Genomic DNA, 24,793 nt, shown 5'->3' with positions numbered 1-24,793 from the left:
TCTCTTGTCAAGGACCATTTGTTTCTAGTTTCGCTGCCATATGCGGGCTCTCCAGTGGGACCTGAAGTTCCAGTGGACGTGGCATAAGGGGAATCTCTCCGACATGGTCCAGATCACGGAGGGCACTGCGAAAGACCTTTATCAATCAATCAATCATGATACTTGTATAGCGCACTACTCACCCGGAAGGGTCTCAAGGCGCTTGGGGGAGGGGGTCCGCTACTGCTCGAACAGCCAGGTCTTGAGTTGTCTCCTGAAGGCGAGGTGGTCCTGGGTCAGCCGAAGGTGGATGGGCAGGGAGTTCCATGTCTTGGCCGCCAGGTAGGAGAAGGATCTGCCTCCGGCGGTGGCTCTTCGGATGCGTGGTACGGCGGCGAGGGCGAGGCTAGTGGATCGTAGCTGGCGGGTGGGCGTGTAGAAGGTCAGGCGGTCGTTGAGGTACTTGGGGCCCAGGTCGTGGAGAGACTTGTGTGCGTGGGTGAGGAGCCTGAACGTGATCCTCTTGTTGACGGGGAGCCAGTGCAGGTCCCTCAGGTGGCTGGAGATGTGGCTGCGTCAGGGGATGTCCAGGATGAGTCGGGCGGAGGCGTTCTGGATGCGTTGGAGTCTTTTCTGTAGCTTGGCTGTGGTTCCGGCGTAGAGGGTGTTTCTGTAGTCTAGTCGGCTGGTGACGAGGGCCTGGGTGAACGTCTTCCTGGTTTCGGTCGGGATCCATCGGAAGATCTTGCGAAGCATGCGAAGGGTGTGGAAGCATGATGAGGAGACGGCGTTGACTTGTCTGGTCATCGAGAGGGAGGAGTCCAGGATGAAGCCCAGGTTGCGTGCGTGGTCAGTTGGCTTGGGAGCGGTGCCCAGGGCTGGGGACCACCAGGAGTCGTCCCATGCGGAGGGCGATGGTCCCAGGATGAGGACTTCCGTCTTGTCTGAGTTCAGTTTCAGGCGGCTGTTCTTCATCCATTCGGTGACGTCTTTCATCCCTTCGTGTAGGCTGGTCTGGCGGTGTCGGGGTCTCTGGTGAGGGAGAGGATCAGCTGGGTGTCGTCGGCGTAGGAGATGATCTTGAGGTTGTGTTGGCGTGCGATGGCAGCAAGGGGTCTCATGTAGACTTTAGTTGTGGTTAACAAGCCACGATTGGGTCAGAGTCTGACACCTCTGCCTTCATCAACCAGATCTGACAGTAACAAATGCATCACTTATGGGCTGGGGTTATCCATCCGGGAAAGATGGAGATGAGAGGCCCATGGTCTCTGGCGGAATCCGGACTCCACATCAGCTTGCTGGAGCTCCGAGCTATCTGACTGGCATTGAAAGCCTTTCTACCCTCTGTCCAGGGAAGGCTAATGCATGTGTTCACGGACAACACTACTGCTATGTGGTACTGCAACAAACAGAACAGGGTGGGGTTGTGAACCCTTTGCCAAGAGGCCCTGAATCTCTGCGTATGACTGGACCGTCAGGGCATTTACACCTGGCTGGATCTCTGAATACCAGAGCAGACAAAATTAGATGAAGACACCTAGTGGATTATGAATAGCATATCCATCTGGAGGTGGTGCAAGATCTATTTCAGCAGAGGGGAAAGCCTTGGTTAGATCTATTCGCCACCGCCACGAACTTGCAATGTCACCACTTCTGCGCACTGAAGTTTCCAAGGCGGCTAAGAGATGCTTTTCATCTCGAGTGAATCTTCAGCCTCTCCTGTAAGCCTTGGTGCCTATACCACTCCTGCCCAGAGTTCTCCAGAAGATCAGGAATGACCAGCCAAAGTCATCCTGGTGGCTCCGGACTGAGTTTAGAGTTTAGTATCCTTAGCTGTTGAGCATGGCCATCACTCCTTCGATCAGGCTGCCCCTTCAGGAATTGCCAGTTTGTGGCCTTCCACTCAAAGGCTGCAATATTATCTTGGCAGCCCTGCTTCCCTCCAGGAAGGGAGCATATGCCAGCCATTGGAACAAATGTGTGGCGTGGGGCACAGCCAAACAGGTTGACCCCTTATATGCACCCCTTTCCCACATTCTTCTGTTTATCCTTACACTGGCCAAACGAGGTTCTGCACTGGGCATGTTGAAGGGTCATTTGTCTGCCATTTCCGCCTTCCAGCAGCTACCAGATCAGCAGTCCCTCTTCAAATCCCCTATTGTAAATAGGTTCTTCAAAGCTTTGCAAACTTTGTTTCCTCCAGCTCCCTTCATTGTGTCTCAATGAGACCTTATTTTGATCCTTACCTGCCTAATGTGTGCTTCTTTTGAGCCACTTTATACCTGTCCTCTTATGCTTCTCAATGATCTAGATGGCCTTTCTAGTGGCAATTGCATCTGCCTGGAGGGTCAGTGAACTAAAGGCATTGTCATTCCAGCCTCCATACGTCTCCCCCTTCCTAGACAAACTGGTCCTTCGGACCCAAGCATCCTTCTTGCGGAATGTGGTAACCCCATTCCCTCAAGGCTAATCTACCACCTTGCCTGCATTTTGTGCTCTGCCTCTCCTCTTTAAGAAAGTGGGGAGACTTCACTGGCTGGATCCAGAAAGAGCGCTGTCGTACTACCTTGACTGCGCAAAAACAGTATTGGGTGGACTATCAACTCTTTGTGAGATATATCGGGGCCAAAAAAGGTAAGGCCATGAAGAAGCGAACCGTCTCCCGATAGATCGTGCTCTGCAATAAAATTTGCTATGCACTGGCCAAGAAGCAACCCCAGCGGGTTTGCGTGCTCATTTCACCAGAGCAAAGGCTGCAACCACTCGTTAGCACGCAGAGTTCCAATCCTAGATAACTATCAGCCAGCAACGTGGCCCTCGCTGCACAAGATTACCAAACACTAATGCCTTCAAAGTCAGGTCTGTTGGGATCTGCATTTTGCCTGTTTGGTCCTGCAGTACTTTTTGGGTTAAATCATGTTTGCAGACCCACCTCCGGGAAGGTAATGCTTGGGTATCTATTTTAGGGTAAGGAAGCTGCGGCTAGAAATCTCCATCAGATGAACAAGTAACTTACCTTTAGTAACACCTTATCTGGAAGAGACTAACTAGCCGCAGATTCCATACCAAACCACCCATCCTCCCCGCTGCAAATGGATTTTAGAGTTGAGGGCTGTTACCCTTTTTCAGACCCTAGTTCCACACACCAGTGGTCAGTATTCTTCGTAGCTCTGAGCTTCTGGCGTGGAAAGTCATGAAAAGAAATTCACGTCAGCATACTGGGATGGTGTCTATATAGGAACCACACATGTTACTTCCAGTGTGGACACCACCTACCGGCACGCAGGGTTACTGCATACAAAAACATTCCGGATTCAGACTAATGCCTAGTGATAAATCTACGGTAAGGTATCTGCGGCTAGATAGTCTCTGCTAGATAAGGCATTACCAAAGGTAAGTATTATATTCTTGGGGGTGAAAGAGTGAGGCTTTAACTGATTGACTAGGCTATTCTTTAGAGACAAATGGGCTTTAGAGTCCCAACTTTCTATCTCATACCAAGTAACCAGCATCCAAGTCAGTAGGGGCACCTGCAGTACCTCTAGGCAGTCCCCACAGTTTCAGTACCTTGAAAAAAGCCAGCTATTTGTGATGATTGGTTGGAAGATTAGGGGAAGTGCTGCACCCTGTAAGACAGTAAAGGATAGTGAGTGAACATCTAGTGCCAACCGCAGGATGACGGGAACTCAGCCATTTTCTACGTTACCCTTCCTGAACATATCATGTAACAAAGACCTCAATAGTACTTTCTCGACCCAGGATAACAAAGGATATTTGTGGAGTACTTTTAAGAGAGGATCGGTGTTCTGGTACTCTGAAAATTTTCAGTGGAGGTGTGAGTCTGGTATCATTGGCACTGTGACACCACTGAAAGTCAATTGCCTTGTAAACACACTCTTGCCACCACTCCAGGCTGCAAAGGAAATCTTAAAGGCATTGTGTATGACTCTGCCATGATAGCTCACTCCTCACTCACACTGCTGTTTCAGGGTACCATCAAAAGGGCGGCTTGTGAAAACTTCTCGAACCAAAAATACTGAATGTGGCTAGTCTGTCCCCTGTGGCACCTCGAGTGAAGAACACTGGTTCTCCAGGAACACATTTTGGATTCAAGGTCTGATTGAAGCTCCTGGGAGGCCAAACCTCAAGGTAGCTGGAGACTCCCACCAGAGGCCTAATATATTTGTTTGGCCACAGAAAAGTACATGCTTCTATGTATGGAATATTGAAGATGCAACAACAGTATAATGCCTGCACAATGTGTGTCATGGACCATTTAGCTAGCCTCTAACTTTCTAAGGAGAATGCCACAGATACGTCCTTTGCTTTGGTGTAATGGATTTGGATGTTGGCTGGAAGGCATTTCTCATGCAGAACAAAGCGTTGTGAGATACAAGGGTATTCCATCTTGCACTAGTGATATTCATTGCTGGCTTGCCTACATCCATACTCCTGTATGGCAACAAAAAACCTGGTAACTGAAGAGAAGAATGAACCAGCTGGTGAGAACATGCAAAAACAAGGCTGGAGGCAGAACTGCTGTACAGTAAGTCTATAAAATGTTTGTTCCGGGTTAGATTAGACCGCAACTCGCAAATATAAACCATAAAAACAAGTTGTGTTTTCCCTTTTTTGACATTAAAGACAAAAATGTAATGGTCTAAAAAAAGTACAGAATCATGGTTAAATAAACACTAAGACCAATAATCAGTAATTGGTTCAAGTCTGTTTAAGTAGAGAACAGCATTAAACGCAAAAGCTAGATAAAAAATTTTCGTGGGTATTTTCTTGTTTAACCATCCTATGCCTCTGACTGCCTGTGGAATCAACATCTGGTTTGTAGCTGACCGGGGCTTGTTTGTGCATTCACTCCAGCCATTCACACAAAGGGAACTGTGGTGTGCCCCGCATATGCTGATGAGTCTTCCTGGGCTAGAGTGGTGGGAGGAGTTGTCACTAGCACCTGAATAGGCTGTGGCTGCCCTGCACAATGCAGTCTCCGCCCCCTGTAGTGTGGCTAGCCCAGGGAGGGCAGAACTGGTTTTGCTGAGCAAGAGAGACTTTCTGAACAAAGACTTTAAAGGGGAAAAGGGGTATAAGTATTAGACCTAAAACCCCAGAACTTTAGAACTCTTTTGGACTAAGGGACTAGCCAAGAAGAAGAGCTGGAAGAGCTGCCAGGAGGAGTACTGTCCCTTTGCTGTGCGTTGCTTTGTTGGGTTGGCCTGCAGCTGCTGCTTCTGTCTGGAGCAGTGAAAGGACTGGCCTGAGCTTTCTGCAACTTATTACCTGAGTTTCTCCAAGGGCTTGAAGTAGAGCTTGCCTCCTGTTGGACGTCTCAGGAACATCAAATACTTCAGGTTCATCAGCCAACAGCACTGGGAACTGTGTGTTTTGTGCTGCAACAGATAAAAACTGCTACAACGCCGCTGCCAGCTCCATGACCTGAACACACCACAGAGAACATCACCCCGCTTCTCACCGCAACCCTGGTCTCCCCGACGTCGCTGCCTGATGCCATCACCGAGCTGCTGCTTTCACAGTGACCTGCGGGCACTGCACTTCGCCTTGCTTCACATCGCCACCCTGGTATCACTGACGATGGTGCACCATGTTGAAATCGACGTCGCTGCCTGCAACATGGCCTGTAGACACTGCTCGTGAGGTACATGGAGCATTGCCCCATCCCACATCGCCCCATCCTACATCGCCCCATCCTACATCGAGGGTCCACCGACGTCAGCGCCATCGATTCCAGCCTTGTCAAGCAAAGCCACTGCTTACACTGCGACCTGTGGACACTGCACGAAGCATCGACCAGCTTCACATCGCAACCTTGGGACTACCGACACCAGGGCTTTGCGCGCTCTATCACAACGATGCTGCTGCCTGCACCGTGACCTGTGGACACGTACATCACATCAACCGTCTTCACACTGCAGACCTGATCTCAACGACGCCGCTGCCTGCACCGTGACCTGTGGGCACCACATGTCGCATCGTCCCCCATCGCATCGCAGCCCTGACACGAGGGCTCCTGACTTCTCCCTCATGGAGTAGGATCTGCAACGCTTGCGACTTCAAGGGCCCGGCGACTCTGGCCCCCACCTCCAAGACCGACACTGGTGACGCTGCCTCTTTGGCCCTGGATTTCCAAGGTACTGTTTGCAAGTCTTCCAGACACCGTAGCTCAGAACTTTGCCTATTCACTGAAGCGTCCGGCGGGGAGGGATTTGGGGCAATAATGGGCAGTAAATGGTGTGCCAAAAAGAGGCTGAATGCCTGGCGCAAGAAGAAGATCACAGCGAATGTCCCTGTACTTGAGTTGTTTCCGATAGTGGCTGCCCTGCACTTATGGCCTGAGGCATTAGCATCCAGGAAAGTCCTATTCTGGTCGGACAACATGGCAGTGGTGCAGGCCATCAACGGGCAGACAGCTAAGTGCCCCCTGGTTCTTTGTTTGCTGAGGGAGCAAGTCAGGGCTTGTCTGCGCAACAATGTTTAGTTCAGGGCGAGACACATTGATGGGATCAAGAACGTGGCAGCTGACGCGCTCTCTCATTTTCATTTTCAGTGGCTCAGTTTCCGAAGGCATGGCCATGAGCGAGAGCGGAGATGACCCCCTTTCCGGCACACCTCTGACATATTCTACAGTGGAACAGCGCTTAAGGAAAATGGGTGAACTTTCGCACCTGGGACCAGGAAGCGGTACAAGGCCTATGTCTCCACTTTTTGGAAAGTCACTGGGGCGCAGGAGCAGGATTCGTCTCCGATGGAGCACAGAGTTCAATCTTTTGTACTATGGGCAAAGGAACAGGGGAAGAGCCATTTGTGGGTCACAAGCCACGTAGCAGCTGTAAGTCACAATGCAAAACTCATGGGGTAGCAGGATCCAGCTGAGACCTTCCTCATTCGGGCTGCCCTCAAGGTGGGGGGCTAGAGTAGAGATCAGAGGTGGTTGGCAAGGCCACCGAATTCACACTTCCAGGCCAGTCTCTTTGCAGCGGCATTCTGCCTGCCACTTTTTGTGGTATTTAGGATAAGCAAATTAGTAGCTAGATCCAAAAAGGATGGGTCGGGAGATGCTTTATGCAGCCAGGATGTCCAGCTGACTAGTAACTCCCTAAAAATACACATCAGAAGGTCCAAAACTGACCAGGCAGGGCGAGGGACAGACAGTTTTACAGCCTCTGGGGGACAAACGGTACTGCCCGGTTGCTCGGGTCAGCGATTATTTAGCTGTCCGCCCGAAAGCATCAGGCTATTTTTTAATACATGCTGATCTGGTGCCACTCAGAAAATTTCAGGTGGACCGGATCATGCTGGCTTGCTTGGTGTTGTCAGGCCGTGCGCATCCAGATAAATAGCTTTCTAGTCATTCATTTAGAATTGGGGCGGCCACTGTGGCTTTCAAGGTTGGCATCTCACCAGCGTGCATAAAAAAGGTGGGACGCTGAGAGTCACATTGTTATGAGCGCTACATCCTCCTGTGAAGGGTTTCAACAGGCTCTAAGGGGTTGGCTAGGCACCAGCAGAAGGATATGCTCAGCAGTATCATTAAATAGTGTGTCAAAATTTGCATCCATTTATTTTGCCAGGGTTCAAGGTGTGGGTGATTGGCCACTCGTGCGTCGCCAGGTTGGCACAATGGGTGGAACACAGGACTTGAAAGCACAGGTTCTCCCAGACACAGATTGTCTGGCTGGGGTACCCTGGCATGCGATGGCACAGCCTGCTCAACAAACTGCAGCACAGACTGGCGAAGGGGGGGAGGCCCCCCCTGAACATCTTGGTCATCCACCTTGAAGGCAACAATCTCACGGTTATGGGCAGAGGGGCATTGTTGCAGGCAATGAAGGCAGATATGGGTGAAAAAAGCAAATACATTGGGCAATGCTAGTTATGGTCGGAAATAGTCCTGCGAAGGGTCTGGCAAGGTGCCAGGTCATGTGAGGCAGTTGAACATTCCCGGAGAAGGGTAAATGGCGCTATGTGCAAGTTCACGGACCAAAGGGGATTTGGCTTCATCAGGCATGGGCTTATTCATGCCAACACCAAAGGGTATTTTGACGAGGACGGGGTTCACTTGTCAAAGGTGGGCATGGACCTGTTCTTACTGGACATTAGTGAGGCCCTGGAAATAGCAGGTTGCAAGTGAGGAAATGGGCAGTCTTGGTGGGGGGCTCTGGAGGAAACAGGGCCACCTCCAGAGCTTTGGCAGAATTACAGGGCGATCTGGAGGCGGAAGGGTACAGAAGGATACCTCTTCAGGAGCACAATAGGGGTGCCAGCGCCAAATCCCAGGAGTCTTTATGGCAGGTCCCTGGAAGAAAATTGTTGGCGCCCCACTAGTCCTTAGGGCGGTTGTAAGCCTGAACAACCAGCCCGAAAAAGGGGCGTTAGTAAGATGGTGGACCCGTGGTCCACGGGATCCAAGTGAGGGGGAGCCCATCATAATTGGTAGCACTGATTGGGTTGGCCACAGTGCAATTTGGCCCATCAGGCGGGTAGGGCAGCGTAGGTAAGTCACCGCTGCCTGCCCTTGGATCGCCCGTAAGATAACCCACCATGTTGCATACTTTTGTATGGAATAAACCTGTAGCAATCTTTTCCCAACCAAAATTGCGTTGTGTATTTATTAATTCCATTGTGCATGCTAACTTGGCAAAGGTGGGGAGTGTTGCCTATATAGGCACTAGGACCGGTGTGCTGTGGTGAGGTCTGCCTGCATGTGGACAAATACTTCTGTTGTGCATGTTAGGCCCAGTATAAGTTTTATTATTAATTTTATTTGTTTTGATTTAGGCTCCTGAAATAGGTTGCTGTGACGCCACTGTACATTCTAGTGACGTCAGCAGCTGTGACCACTGTTCATGCTTAGTTGCCATCTGTTATCTCGCTGTTGGTATAGACCTATTAGATACTTGGGTCATCCGCTATTGATGTCACACAGCATACTTTGTGATATGCTTAACGTGGCATGGCTGCTAACAGTTTCCAAAACTCCACTGGTATAAGTTTAGAGATTATAATAATAACTTTCGTATTATTTCATACCTGTTAGCACATACTTGCAGCTTTTGTGCGCTGTAAATAAGAGTTCCTTTTCTAATTAATGAAAGGCTGAATTGAAATTGCAGCCTGTCTCTGACAAGATGCACAAAAATGTGTGCATCGGATGCTTCAACCCACTGAGCTATAATACTAGTTATAAAAAAAAAAGAATTTAACACAGTGTTTGCGTCGGATGCTTCACCCCACTGAGCTATCATACTAGTTATAAAAAATAATATGTAACGCAGTCTGGCGTTTACAAGAAGCAAATGCATGAGAAATAGAGAAAAACGCCATTAAAACAACAATGTTCAAAGAACATGTAGGAAATAGACTCCTTCTAAATCGAAACTATGTTTAGACTGGCCCTTTAAGAGGCAGACTCAGAAAGCATATGATGAACTGTGACCGAAATCTGAAAACCAGGACTGAACGTCAGTGTCACACTTCGGACTGGGTCACTTGGCAGTTAGGTTGATGTTTGCCTCTCCCGAACTGGGTGCGTTGGAGAAAACAAGTTAAACCTTTCTAAACCGGAGCTATAAACACCGATTTCCCCTACACCAGACCGAATGTGGATTAAACAAACATGGGTTGGCAACATTTCTCTCAATTTCTGTGAAATGAGAGAGATGCATTTTAGATAAATACATAATGCAGAAAAGGTAACACAAATTATCTCGCTGGCATCGATTTTCTAAAACTCGGGCTGTCAGTTATGGTGCAAGCACGAAGGTCATTAACAGAAGAGAAAGTCAGAACTACAAGGACCATAATGCACTGTGCATGGATCCCAAAGCCTAGCACGGGGTGCTACAGTCGTGGAAACCACCCTCCCTTCTGCTGTTTTGAAAACCAGGCGAATATTAAGATGTCATACTTGGGACCGGCTTCTTTCTGGGTGGGGAGGCATGGAAAGGAATGCATGGGAGGTAGAAAAAGGGTGGAGAGGGGCAATGTTCTTCAGCAGGCATCTGAGCACAAACAAGCTGCTGGCACAGGGGAGGGCTCGATGCAGGCTCGGGAGGGCTCTGCCCCTTGCTGTGGGCTAGATAAGATGGCACCTAGCCATGGCAGAGGAGGGAGGGCGAGAAGGGGAGGGGGTGGCTGAGTGGAGGAGGAAGGCAGAAAGCATGTTATTAATTTCAGGTCACAGGATTGAGGGGAGGGGGTGGGCGGAAGGGACAGAGGGTTCTCCCTAGCCTCAGCCAGGCATTGTATCTCCTGGAGGGCCCTCTCCCGCCCACCCTCCAAGCCCGGGCAGGGCAGACGTGGCAGGGTGCTGCCCCTGCGCCCGGGGACTTGCAGAGCCTGTTCTGGCTCTAGCACTGCCAAGCCATCTCTCCCTCTCACCCTCCTCTTCCTCCACCCCCCACCCTTCTCGGCCTGGCCAGAGCCAGGGGTGGGAGGCTGCACCTTTAAGAGAAGGGAGGAGGACCCCTGTGCCCTTAGAGAAACCAGGAAGGGAAGCTGAGCATCATACGGGTGCTTTTTGGATGTACAGTTACAGTAAGAGCAGGCGCTGGCCGGGCAGGCACTGACTTCCAGGCGCCTCCTGCCCCACCTACCGCCAGGACCAGCAGGTAAGCTTCCGGGATCCCCCTTAACCTCCTTCCCTGCACGCCCCTGCCCTCTTTTAGGGTGCCCCATATCCTGGGGCTGGAGTCTGGGGTGTGCATTTACCACCTTGCAACTGGGTGCCTGGCTGCACACTACACTTTTCTCTTTTTTTCCCCTTCTTTTTTAAAATTCCCCACCCACCCCTTACCCCCCTAACTTTGACAGCAGAGAGGCTGGGAAGGGGGAGGTGTTTATTGGGATACATTTTAAGTGATTTGTAGCAGAGGCTCTGAGAAGTTAATCATCTGTCTGGGAAATGTAATCCACTGTGGGGAGGGGCGAGGGGGGAAATCCTCATCTCTTGGTCTGGGAACATTCTGCCTCTGGTGGGTTTGGTGCCTGCTGCAACTGGCTGTGCTTAGACGGTGTTGTGGAAACATCCTTGGGTGTTGACATTGGAGGGGTGTGCTTTACTTGAATGTATTGGAGCCGCATGTCACTAAGTTGCCAGTTTCGCCCATACTTAACCCCCCGTGGGCGGGGCATAGGCCAGGTGGGAAATGTACCCCAACACATGTCAGCAGGCTGAAGCCTCCCCTGGCGACCGATCTTTGCAGAGTTTCAGGTCGAGCCACACCTGTCTAGGAGGGGCGGCAGGGTCTAGGCAACGGCCTTGACACCCACAACGTCTTATTCTCTGCTGCGTACATACGTTGGCCTATGGGGTGGGGGCGCGCGGAGAGTGCTGGTGCTGCCAGGGGGAAGAGGGAAGGGTCTGGCTGGAAGGCCCTCTGGGGCTTGTAGTCGTGCCGCTGCCGGCCGCCAGCAGGTGGAACGCCGCCGTGGACTACATCCCCCAGCGAGCACTGCGACCAGGTCGTGGGACGAGGGAGGTGCGCTGAGTGACAGTAGCACCGCCCCATGAGGGCTGCCGATACCTGGGGCTGGCGGGACCCGGGGACCAATCCCAGAGCGGGGTGAGGTGGACTTAGTCTGGGGGAGTCAGTGGAGTGACTTAACACGGGTCCCGCGAGCCTTGGACTTCCTGGTTGTTTAGATGGGTTTCTCTTAAAGGGACAGGGCTCTGCTTTTCCCCAGGCCTACTCAAGTGACTTCAGTTGAGTACCATAAAACATACTTTAAATATAATGAAACATAAAACAACAGTCCTGTTTGTTGACAGTAACTGCGTTCTTAAATAGTTATATCTCCTGCTTAATTGCAAACTCACACCTACACTTGGTTAGTATACCATTCTAGAATGCATTTCATTAAAAAAAATACACTTTTATCATCGTTAACAAAATTTAGACATTCATTCAATATTTCTCTACTCCTTTTACAAAGCAGCTCACACCCGTTATAAAATCTCAAGTGTCTACTGTGGTTTCCATGGCATTGAGGGTAATGCTGTTGGCCTGTGGAACCCAGGGTAGACTAGTGCATTAAGACAGGGACATCACTTTTGTCAGGTGTTTGCAGACCCATAGTAGCTTTGGCTAAATCATCTGTTTTTAAATAGTGTGTAGTATACGCTTTGGTTGTTCTTGTCATTCGCCAGGGTTACACGCTGTGACCATTGGGCCTGAACCATCTTACACCAGCATTTTTGATATTTATTTATTTATTTTATTTTATTTATAAAGTTTTATACAGCGCGAACAAGATCCCGAAGGATATCAGAGCGCTTTACAATAAATTGGTATGCTATTTGTCTGGTAAAGCAATGGATACACTTTAAAATTCTATGTGTTGCGCACCTGGCCTTTTACAGGAATGGGCTGGTGTTCTTGAGCAAAAATATTTACAACAAGGGGTGGTGAGGGACAGAGTCTCTGAATTAAGCAGAATACTCTCACCCAGTCAAAAGATCAGGGCTAGATCCAACACCGTTTTTAACTCATTGCACCATCCCAGTTTCAGAACCTGGCTGTATGCAAATTAGTCTGTTCCTGTCCCAGTGCATGATGGGAACAGGGCAAACCAAACTACAAAAGCCAATTCTTACACTGGGAAGGAAACAAGCTTCCGGGGACCGGTTTCTGGCCTTACAGCCGTCTTCGGCCCGGCTTGCTTGAATCCTGATGGTGCAATGAGCAAGGGACTCATGTCTGAGTATACCCTTCCACGCTTAGGGTGGACAAAAATATTTACAACAAGGGGTGGTGAGGGACAGAGTCTCTGAATTAAGCAGAATACTCTCACCCAGTCAAAAGATCAGGGCTAGATCCAACACCGTTTTTTAGACTAATTTGCATGTAGCCAGGTTCTGAACTGGGATGGTGCAGTGAGCTAAAAAACGGTGATGGATTAAGCCCTGATCGTTTGACTGGGTAGGAGTGTTCTGCTTAATTCAGATACTCTGTCCATCACCACCCCTTTTGAATCGTTTTGGCCACCACAAGTGTGGAAGGGTATGCTCAGATGTGAGTCCCTTGCTCACTGCACCATCAGGATTCAAGCAAGCCGGGCCGAAGACGGCTGTAATGCCAGAAACCGGTCCCCGGAAGCTTGTTTCCTTTCCAGTAAAGAATTGGCTTGGTAGTTTGGTCTGCCCTGTTCCCATGATGCACTGGACCAGGGTCAGACTAATTTGCATGTAGCCAGGTTCTGAACTGGGATGGTGCAGTGAGCTAAAAAACGGTGATGGATTAAGCCCTGATCGTTTGACTGGGTAGGAGTGTTCTGCTTAATTCAGATACTCTGTCCATCACCACCCCTTTTGAATCGTTTTGGCCACCACAAGTGTGGAAGGGTATGCTCAGATGTGAGTCCCTTGCTCACTGCACCATCAGGATTCAAGCAAGCCGGGCCGAAGACGGCTGTAATGCCAGAAACCGGTCCCCGGAAGCTTGTTTCCTTTCCAGTAAAGAATTGGCTTGGTAGTTTGGTCTGCCCTGTTCCCATGATGCACTGGGCCAGGGTCAGACTAATTTGCATGTAGCCAGGTTCTGAACTGGGATGGTGCAGTGAGCTAAAAAACGGTGATGGATTAAGCCCTGATCGTTTGACTGGGTAGGAGTGTTCTGCTTAATTCAGATACTCTGTCCATCACCACCCCTTTTGAATCGTTTTGGCCACCACAAGTGTGGAAGGGTATGCTCAGATGTGAGTCCCTTGCTCACTGCACCATCAGGATTCAAGCAAGCCGGGCCGAAGACGGCTGTAATGCCAGAAACCGGTCCCCGGAAGCTTGTTTCCTTTCCAGTAAAGAATTGGCTTGGTAGTTTGGTCTGCCCTGTTCCCATGATGCACTGGGCCAGGGTCAGACTAATTTGCATGTAGCCAGGTTCTGAACTGGGATGGTGCAGTGAGCTAAAAAACGGTGATGGATTAAGCCCTGATCGTTTGACTGGGTAGGAGTGTTCTGCTTAATTCAGATACTCTGTCCATCACCACCCCTTTTGAATCGGTGTTCTTGAGCAAGCGGTTAATTAAGTCTTCCCAGGAAGAAGCTCAGGTAGGGTGTGGTCACCAAAGGGGCCACCATCAATGTTTGCTTCATATACCTCCCCCCTGCACCTAATCTCACTTCCAGAGGTCTATGGGCGACTTGAAAGCCTGGTCTGCTCTCCTTCCGCATGCCCTTCTTGTCTATGGGATGTATACCCACAGAAAGCCATTTTAAGGTTAAAGTGAAGGAGGGTTTTTTAGGTCTCGCGACCTATCGATGCGCGCATGCGCATCGAGCAGAGCGAGAATTCAAGTGGCCAAAATCCTCGTGAAACCACCAGCTTTTTGCTGGCGGTTTTCATGAAGTTCACGTGAACCACGTGATCAAACACGAACGCGCATCAGCCTCCCTCCCTCCTAATTGCATTTGCCGCATAGCACATCAAAGGGCTTCGCCCAGCGTGCGCTCTGCGGCTTCTCCTCCCCTAAGGCTTCTCCTCCCCTAATTAATCATGGCAGGCTGGCCGGCCGGCAGGCCGGCCCCCACACACCATCCCCCTCCGCTCTCTCCCCCACGGCTTGTGGCAGCTGCATTCCTGCCTTGGGTCATGTTAATAATGATAGCGCGGTCACTTTCACGGCTTGGGTATATATTGTAAACGCACGCGTTTAATGAAGAAATCGCATCGAGTAAAACACTAATTTCCGATTGAGGCTCAAACGGGGTTACTTTTTTTATTAAGCACCACGTCATGCAGCTCGCTCTTAGTCAGCAACAATAACGGCCCGCCTTTCTTTTTTTCACGCCGGCTCCCACCCCGGCAAACAATTATCCCTTGTTTTATTTTTTGCTTTCGCCCTTTCCGAGTGCATCAAGTTAGGCAGAAAGAGGCCCTGGCACCCACTCGGCCTCGGATTACTTTCACGGTGCTCAGTCGCCAGCTGGGATGTTTACTGACGGATGTGGGCTCTAATCGCCTACAGCACGGACATCGCCAAGGGGCATTAGGGAGCGTATGTACATTTTTAAATAATTGTTGCAAGTGAAAATAGTACAAACGTAGCATTTCCCTTCCATCGCTGCTTCTTTTTAATTTTGGCTTTCCCTCTTCCCGCCTGACGTTAGGTGCCCTCCTCCCACCCTCCAAGCACAAACGCAGCTTTGGTGTTCTCAGCACACATGTTTATTTATGTTTCCTGCTCGTGTTCTAATCTCTACTCCATCACTTTGTGTGTATTATCGGCGTACTCCATCACTTTGTGTGTATTATCGGCGTTTACTGCTCAGCTCATGTTTGAGCTCCGCTACATGTTTGGCACTCTCTCTGCCTGCTGTCTGTTTTCTTTCATTACCGGTGAGCATTCTCCCTCCAACATTAGTTCTTTATTTGTAAATAGGCTTGCAGTGTATCTCACTGCCGTCTGTTAAAAGTATCTGAGTCTTTAGTTTAACAATAGCATTTATTGGTTCTTTTAAACGTCGTGTTGTGTGTTATAAAAAAACATTCACATTTATAGTTGCCTTTGTGCTCCACATTGATTTTTGGTACTTTTTCTGCCTGTTTTCTCTCATTCCCGGCGTGATTATTGCATACGTTGTTTCCTGCTCGTGTTCCAAGTTCTACTCCAAAACTTGAACTTTCTTACGGGCATAGCCAATAGGACTCGCTTTTGGGACCTTATAAGTATTTAGTTATGCAGCACAATATCCTTGGTGCAACAAAAACTGTTGCATAGCTAAACACTTATAAGGTCCCAAAGGCGAGACCTATTGGCTATGCCAATGCTTGTTTTTTATAGGGCTCTCTGCAAACTGATTCCCTTGTCACTTTTGCATTCCGGCAAAAGTCCTCTGAACAGTTTGAAAAAACTGCACCATGGTATAATGTCAGTTTTTCCCCCTTTATGGCGAGCCATGCACCACCACATGAATTTGTCACTCATTCAAGTCAACTGTGGGTGCTCTATCATTAAGATTTTCTGTTCGTCATCACTGCTGGGCAATGATGATGGGACACCCAAAGCACACCATGTCCCTCAAAAGTGTAACGGGCGGAGTATGATATCAGGGATGTTTGCACCTCAAATATATTCTTTTGGCAATAGTACCCAGACAGATTACGTAGGAATAGAACACATCAGTATATATGGCAGAGAGAAATAACAGTGCGATCATAGATCAAATGGGCAATTTATTATTATTATTTTTTATATTTGCTTTTCTTGTACCAGAGGAGCACAGCCAGAACGTGTTTGACCCCTCGTGGCATGTAGGCCTGGGGCTTTTTCAAGGCCTTTAGTGGAAATGATGTATAAAAAATATAGAAAGATTAGTAATGCATACATGCCAACAGACATGTTTCAGGCAGGAGATTCCCAAATTTCTAATCCAAAAATGGCTCTGTTTTAGCTATCGCTCGCCCAAAATTCCCTCTGCTTCAATAGAATTTAAAAGGGAAAATGCATTCCCCCGGTTTTGTTTTTTATAATCTCCCACTTTCCTGTTCTAAAATGTTGGCAGGTCAGACCGCAGTAGAATATCAGAATCAAGCACTAGCACCCAAGATGGACAGACTAGGACCAGACCGAAACTTCTGTACAATCTTTTGTACAGCGGTCTGGCTGGTACATCTGCAGCAGTTACCTTTAGGGGCTACAGGGTTATCCACAGGAAGGACCCAGAGTTGGTAGTTCATCTCGCCTGCTACAAATGGTGTGACTGTCCAGTCTGACTGTCCAATGAGAATGTGGCACAACAACTCCTGCACATACATGGTATCTTACAAGTAAATCTACACAAAGCCTAACTGCCAAGTGTAAGAAGAGGAAGACATGGGTACAAGAAGCTCACTTGTTTAAGGACGAAGGCCCTTCGTCCACCTGTTAGGTGGCACGCTTCATCCTCTGGCCCCTCCTTGCTCTGATCAATCGGATCTAGGTGCGAATTACTACAGATCAAAGTGAATAGGGAGATCCCTAGGGAATCTTTTTTTTTTTATGAGGTGAGGGCTATTGAGGCTAATATGGGGTTGGGGTTGTGGCCTTACGGCTAAAGCTGCCGACTTTGGAGCTGGGGGACCAGGTTCGATCCTCGGCATCCGCTCCTCTTCCTGTGATTCTGGGCAAATCTCTTAATCTCCCCGTGCCTACCAAGAAATTAATGTGTCCTTGTGTAACGTAACTGGTGCTCATGTAAAGCTCTCCATTACCTTCGGGTATATATAAATCTGCAAAAATAAAAAGCCTCCTAATTCTCGTAGGTTGAGGGTGAAAATCAAAGGGGAATTGTGTGTCATCTAAAACGGTTGCCTGGCTGGCGTCTTCATGCAACGTGGGAACCATAAGGTTTTACATTGGCAGGAACATGTCGACCTCCGCTGGTGGGTTGAATTATTCGCCACTGCATTTATAATCCTATTACTGGGTGACTAAATACATTTCAGACGGTCCGCCCAGGCGACCGTTTTAGCCAACCTTTAATCAGCGTTCACACCAATAAAGACTTTCATGTAAAATGGGTAATCTTATTTTTTTTTCTTCTAGCCTTTGGGTGTGAGGAGGGAGGATTTCAGCCAGGACTGCCAGAAGACATTGACTTTTGAGGTAGACACAGTTTGGTCACATACCATGCTGAGGATCTTGTAAGCAACATTGCAACTGTCCCTATTTTAGGGCGCAAACTCTCATGCAGCTGCCATGGAAAGCAACTTATAAAGATGGATTGGTCTACTTGCATCCACAGCCCACTTCTGGCATGAGTGCTTTGAGCCTTGGTTTGCTCACCAGGGAAGTATTGTGTAGATTTTCTTACTTGCATCATGGCTCCAGTTTCCAATCTTCTCTGGCAGTGCCAAAGATGAGGTGACAGAAGTTTCGTTCTTCTGAGGGCTAGCCATGACGAATGGCTAAAAGTGGGCAAGTCGCCCTGGAGGTGGACTCTCTAAATTTCTAAACTTGAGGATAGTTTCTTTAAGAACGTTAATAGAAGTTCTAGATTTTTCCATTAAGTTTTGGCAAGTGAGGAACTGTGTCCTAATCAAACTGGGTGTGTGGAATTTAAGTCCAGAAGGTTTGCTTCAAAGCCACTTTTTCAAGACATCTATAAAATATGCACTGATTTATAATAATACAATTGGTATGGTTTGTGGTTACACTGAAAGCCCAGCATGGATCTAGCTTTCTGGACTTGCATTCGACATCCTGGGTCCGTAGACTTCTTTTGGCTGTCTTTACGTTTATGGAAGTTCGAAGAGCCTCAGGATTTGTGAGGAAAGGGCAAGTAGAATACCATGTGTAGTTCTGGCTTGCACTGAACATGGCTCAGTGCCACGTATGTCAGCTGAGTCTAACTGTCACACTCGCCCATTTTCGTTTTTATATGCTTATTTTTAAGTGACTAGAATGTCTGAAAACTGTTCTCTGAGAGTCGAAAAGAAATACATATTTAAAGTAAAAAAAAAAAATTCTGAAGAAGTCTACTAACATAAATGCTATTCTTTGTTGTTGTGTCGTGATTATCATGTGACAGGAGTCTGGCCATAGCCTCGTTTCCATCTCAGATAAATTGTGCGGCCCTGCTTACCCCAGGCGCCATCCCATATTCTCTGGGCACCATCCCCAAGACTTCATAATTTAGCATAAGCAATATATTTTGTTCAAGGAAGTTCCAGCTAGATACAAAGTGTCAAATAGAGATGCTAATCGAATGTAGTTCTTTAAAATAGTGCAGTATGAATACAGCAAGTGGATGGCTAATAAATCTGAAAGGTCAAGTAGCAAATCCCACATGTTGCATAAGATAATTTCCAATAATTATATAGTGCTAGTGTAAGTTAATGAAATGCATTGCATGTGTAATAGTCGGATAATGAACCTATATATAGAGCAAGCGGGTACAGTTGATTATATTGTGGCAATGAATTGCCCATGCTGATCTAATAGATTTATTAGCTGCAAAAGTTCTGTAACGGGGATCATTGGAGTAACGTAAACTGACTGCATCAGTTACTCGCCTGACCTGATCTAAGCAGGGGCTATAGCCATTGTGTTCTAGGAATCGTATATAATAGACAAAATAACACAAAAATAAGTGGTTGTTTCCCGGATGAGAACATCACCCAACCATGCAAACATGCATATATACTCAGGGGGCCTTTATACTGGTACAACACCCCAAGTATGTGGCGTACAGCTATTCATTGCTGTCTCTTTGCCAAGACTGCTCACAATATTACTCGAGTTCAAACCTAAAATGCAGAGTGATATTGCATCACAGAAGTAAGACCACAACATCAAGAGGACGCTAGCACCCTATGTGCTCAGTTCTATCCTATTTCGGAGCATCTTTAGGGCTGTGTGTGGTTCATAGTTCATAAGTAGCAGTCTGTGCTACAGGTCAGGTCCAAGGGGCATTTCTGGAGTGACAATGGGTGTTGTGCAGAATTGAAGTATTTGTTTATTCAAGGGGAAGCTACAGTTGTGGAGGTAGCGGGGGTAGCCCCATGTTGTAGCGAGCTACAGCAACATAGCTGTGTGGATCACCTATCTGAAATAGCACAAAATGCTGCAGGTGATGAGGAATGCGCAGCGGTCACCCAGAGAAGGTCACCGATGTAAAATTGCATGGGATGCTGCAGGGAATGGTTGAGGAGCATTGGTAGGACTGGCTTTGTCACAGGCGTAGCTTTTCATGGAATATTGACGGTAATGGGTGAGGAGACTTGTGCGGGCTTTTTAGCTCACATTTGTAGATTTGCAGTGGATTGGTGCCTCAACAATAGTTTGTGGGTTTTAAAAGACCTATGAATGGGAAATGTAGCAGGGGCTGCTTTTGGGCAAGTGTGATAGACTCGAGATGGCAGATAAATCAATCAGGCGGTACTTGTAAAGCGTGGCTTATCACCCAGGGGGGTATCCAGTCACTGAGGTTCTGATGCCCTAGTCAAAGAGCCAGGTCTTGAGCCCCTTCCTGAAGTTTGCGAGAGAGGGAAAGGTTCTCAGGTGGAGGGGAAGTTCGTTCCAGGACTTGGCAGCAAGATAGGAAAAAGAACGACCTCCACTGTGGCTCCAACGGATAAGGGGAATGTGTGCCAGGGTGAGGGAGGTGGAGCGAAGCTCCATGGTGGGTCGGTGAAGCGTCAGTCTGTGGTTGATGTAGGTGGGTCCGGTGTTGTGGAGAGCTTTGTAGGCGGTGAGTCAGTAGCTTGAAGTGGCATCTCTTGTGGACGGGAAGTCAGTGGAGGGTTTTGAGGTGAGAGGTGGTGCTGGTTGTCTCGGAGAGGTTGAGGATGAATCTGGCTGTGGTGTTCTGAATGGTCTAGAGACGTTTAAAGAGCTGTTTGGTGGTTCCGGTGTAGAGTGTGTTTCCGTAGTCAAGCTGACTGGAGACAAGGGTCTGGGTGACTGTTTTTCTGGTGGCGATGGCGATCCATTTGAAGATCAGACAGAGGGTGGGGAAGCAGAAAGAGGATACAGTGTTGATCTGTTGCTTCATGGTGAGCTGGCTGTCCAGGATGATGCCGGAATTGTGTGCATGGTGTGAGGGGGTCGTTGTTGGGCCAAACACGGTGGGCCACCAGGTGTCATCCCATAGTGAGGTTTTGTTTCCAAAGATGAGCACCACCATTTTGTCTGTGTTCAGCTTCAGGCAGTTGGACCTCATCCAGTTGGCAAAGTTGGACATGGTGCTGCGGAAGTCATATCTGGTGGTGGTGGGGTCTTCCTTGAGGGAGAGAATGAGCTGAGTGTCGTTGGTGTAAGATGATGTTGAGTCTGTGGGTGCACACAATGTCAGCTAGCACCGTCATGTAGGTGTTGAAGAGGGTGGGGCTGAGGAAGGAGCCCTTGGGGACTCCGCAGAAGATGCTTTTGGGGTCGGAGGTGAAGGGTGATAGGCAGATCCTTTGTGCTCATCCAGTGAGGAAGGAGGAGATCCACTTGAGGGCGTTACTCCTAATGCCGATGTGGTGGAGTCTGGCGATGAGCTTGAAGTGGGATACGGTTTTGAAATCTGGTAAGAGGTCGAGGAGGATCAAGGTTGCGGTCTCCCCTTGGTCGAGGAGGCATCTGATGTTATCTATTGCGGCGATCACGGTGGACTCGGTGCTATGATTGGTTTGAAAGCCAGATTGGGAGGCGTCAACCAGGTTGTTATCTTCCAGGTACTCTGTGAGCTGGCGGTTGATGGCTTTATCCAGGACTTTGGCAGGGAAGGGGAGTAGCTAAATGGGATGGTAGTTCTTGAGTTCGCTGGGGTAAGCTGAGGGTTCCTGCAGGAGCGGTTTGACCATGGCATGCTCCCATGCGCCAAGAATGGCAGCAGTGGTGATGGAAGAGTTGAGGATGTCTGTGAGGGTACTGCAGATTCTTTCCTTATTAGGTTGTAAATGCGATGGGGAAAGGTGTCTGTTGGTGATCCGGAGTGGATCAAGTTCATGATTGTGGTGGTGTCCTGGGGCGTGAGCTGTGTCCAGTCATTGAGCTGGAGACTGTTGACTGCGCTGGTGGATCTTAGGAGCTGGTCGAGGTTGGAGGGTTGAGGGTCAAAATGCCGTAAATGTCTTATATCTTGTTGTGGAAGTGGAGTGTCGCAGAGGCCCTGGGACGGATTAAATATTTTTTCAGTGGCAGCTGGGCAGGAAAACTCACTGACAATGTTGAAGAGTTCCTTGGCGTGGTTTGCGCTGGCCTCGATGCAGTTGGTGAGGATGTCCCTCTTGGCCTTCCTGAGGCACTTGTGTTAATTGCTGAGGGCTGAATTGAAGGTGCTGAGGTCAAAGGGGTTCCTGCTGCAGTGGCAACACCTGTCCAGTCACTTGCATTTGCGTTTGATGGGTCCTAGCTTGGCAGTGAACCAGCTAGCATGCTTGCTGGATCTGCTCTTGGTCTCCTTCCTCTTGGGGGTGATAGATCCAGTTGGTAAAGCTATGGACAGTGAGTTTGAGGGTGTTGGTAGAGTTGGGCCTTTTGTCTTTGAGGGCTGAGGTCCAAAGGAACTCCGTGATTCTGCTGCAACTTCAAACCTGTCTGGCAATTTGTTTTCGTTTATTACATTGCAGTGGTCCAGGTCAGGCAGTGACAGGACCCAAGCCTCCTTTTGCTTTCCCTGCAACTTCAGTGAGGCAGGTTTGTGGGTATGTTGACGGGTTCCGGTGAGCCTGTGAAGATGAAGTGGATGATACTGTGGTCTTTCCAGGTAAGCTCGGTTACGTGGGAGAACCTGATTCTGTCGCTGGCTGAGAAGATGGGGTCCAGTGTGTTGCCTGTGTTGTGAGTGGGGCTGGTGACCCGCTGCGAGAGGCCGATGTTGCTAATGCTCTCCAGGAGGTTTCCGGAATTGGTGTTGCTAGTGTCGTTGAGGTTGAAGTTCAGGTCTCACTGGAGGATGTCGTTGTTGAGGTCCATAGCTAGGAGGGTGATAAAGTTAAAGATAGCGTTACAGAACCTGGGGTGGGGGCCCGGGGATCTGTTGGTGAGGGTTCCTCTGATGGTTGTTTTCGCACCCATTCTGATTTTGCTCTTCGGAGGTGATGCATTGGAGGGTGTCCTCGTGGATGATGGTGATGCCTCCACCGTGCTTGCTGGGGGTGTAGCATCTTGTAGCCGTGGGGCTTAGTGGTGGCGATGTCGGGCATCAATAAGAGAGTGAGCCAGGTCTCTGTGAAGATCATAACGTCGTGGGTGAGGTTGGCTATGTTGTCCCAGATTTTTGTGGCATGCTTGTAGAGGTGCTGAATTTTGAGAAGCACGCAGCGGAGCCGTACCCCGGGGTAAGGTGTCGGCTGTGTGGGAGTCACAGAGACGTTAATGTCGCAGGTGAAGCTGTGGCATGTGAAGGGTCCTTCTGTTGATCATGGTGAGGTGATGCAGCAGTTGTTGTTCCGGCTCCTGGGGGTGAGGGACTGCTGCTCGGCAGAAGTATACCGGTGGCTGGGAGGTGGGCCAGGGTTCCTGGCGCTGGGCGCGGACGGGTGCAGATGGGCTTGCCTTTGGTGCGTGGCTGCGCTGCAGTCTCCATTAAGTAGATCCTAGGGGTAGGAGGGGTGATGGGAGGTGGCAAAATCGGCGGGAAAAAGGAGTGGCGCAGGGGCTGTCTTAATCAGGAACATACAATGCTAGCTGATAGCAGTAAAGTACAGTGGGGAACAATACAAGTGCAAAACAAAAGTGGTGAAGGAGCTGAGGTGCCACAGAAAAATGGGCCTAGCACCTGCTTACTGACGAAGGTCGTCTGTGAGGGGTAGGACACGGGCAGAAGGGGTCAGGGGGAGCTGGCACAGGCTGGCAGTTGTGTGTGCTATCTAATTCTAGGCTGAGTGTCTGGTGAAAATTAGGGTTCCTCACTAGAGCAGATTTGCCATGATTGAGTTTTACAGGACAAAAAGCCCGCTGTACTAAGAGACAGATCACAAATTTTGCGCCAACTTTTTGCCGCTTGGTGCTGAGAGATATATATATATATATATATACATATATGTATATATATATCTATAAATATATATTTTTCTCCAATTGGACACCCTCCACTTTGTGAATCAGTTACCACCTCCCTTGATGTCCTGGTAATTAATTGCAATCACATGCCACTGAGACATACATTGTTACTCACACTTGGGAGAGAGCACCCTTTTCAGTCTCCCACACCTGTAATTGCAAATTAGAATGGATCGTAAAACCTATTTTGCGAGTCCGTAAGGATTTTTGGACTCGCAAAATGGGTTTCGTAAATGGAAACATTTTTGTGGTTGCAAACCCTGTGATTACCTGAATTGCAGGGTTTGTGACCACAAAATGCCTTTGTACATCTGGCCCTAGATTACAATGCGTTGATAGAAATGCACATTTATGCCCCAGTAGTGAAATCACAGGGTGCATGTCTTCACTGTGTTGAGCTGCATGTCTATTTATTTTTTATCCCACCCTAATTTTGGCATGTGATATAAAGGCCCAAGGGGGTACAGGAAAACGTTGAGTCTGAATAACGCCGGGTTTGACTCCAAATCTAATACAAAAGACACACATTTGCATATGGCCGGAGTGACCTAAAGAATGATGATGGATTAAACCCAGATCAGTTGAGTGGGGGAGAGGGCTTGCAATGTTCAACACTCCGTCCATCATCCCCTTTAGTTTTGCTTTGTTCGCCCTAAGTTGGCAGGGTATGCCCAGATGTGGGTCCCTTGCTCACTTTGCCACTGGATTCAAAATAGCCTGGCTGATGAGGGTGATGAACCCGAAACCGGTCCCAGGATGCTTGTTTCCGCTCCAGTGAAGACGTGGCTTAGCAGTTCGGGTTTGGACTGTTCCCATGTGGCACAGGGTCAGACGGATTTGCGTATGGCCATTTCTGAACTGGGGTGGCGGAGTGAGCTAAAGAATGAAGATGCATTAAACCCAGATCAGTTGACTGGGGTGAGTCTTTGTAATGTTCAACACTCCGTCAATCATCCCCTTTGGTTTTCCAAATCTAATACAGGCAGCGGTTGAAGTGTATTTTTTTTAAAAAAAAGTACAGGAAGAGGGTTTTTGAGTGCAATGGGGCAGGTCAGTGGGTCCGGACCGGGGGCGGGGTTGGATGAGTGGCTAAAAAGAACATAATCGGCAACTATATTGTTGGTCTTTCACATTCGGGTACATACATACAAAATATAACACACAAACCTTAAATTAAAAATGAAGGACAATTAACGGTGGGAAATGCACTCTTTAAACTTAACAACGCTCAGGTTGTTAATGTGATCACTGCAGATGTCTGTGTGTGTAACCAGACAGTTACAGAACTGGATCCTGGTTGGTGAAGGGGGTAATG

General features: G+C 48.7%; 2 protein-coding genes across 6 annotated transcripts in view; one reads left to right on the top strand and one right to left on the bottom strand.

Annotated features, from left to right (window-relative positions):
• The window catches only part of CREB3L3 (cAMP responsive element binding protein 3 like 3), a 448,824-nt gene that overhangs the window by 273,549 nt on the left and 150,482 nt on the right, over positions 1-24,793 (bottom strand). The gene's annotated exons all lie outside the window — the stretch shown is intronic.
• Positions 10,243-24,793, top strand: part of ZBTB7A (zinc finger and BTB domain containing 7A) — a 139,816-nt gene continuing 125,265 nt past the window's right edge. For both annotated transcript variants that reach the window (XM_078669261.1, XM_078669262.1), the window contains exon 1: positions 10,243-10,616. The gene's annotated coding sequence lies outside the window, so the exon portion shown is untranslated. The remainder of the gene's footprint in view (positions 10,617-24,793) is intronic.

Source organism: Lissotriton helveticus, chromosome 12, assembly GCF_964261635.1.
Source record: "Lissotriton helveticus chromosome 12, aLisHel1.1, whole genome shotgun sequence".
NCBI classification, from domain to species: Eukaryota; Metazoa; Chordata; class Amphibia; order Caudata; family Salamandridae; genus Lissotriton; species Lissotriton helveticus.
This window is presented reverse-complemented; position numbering and strand designations above follow the sequence as displayed.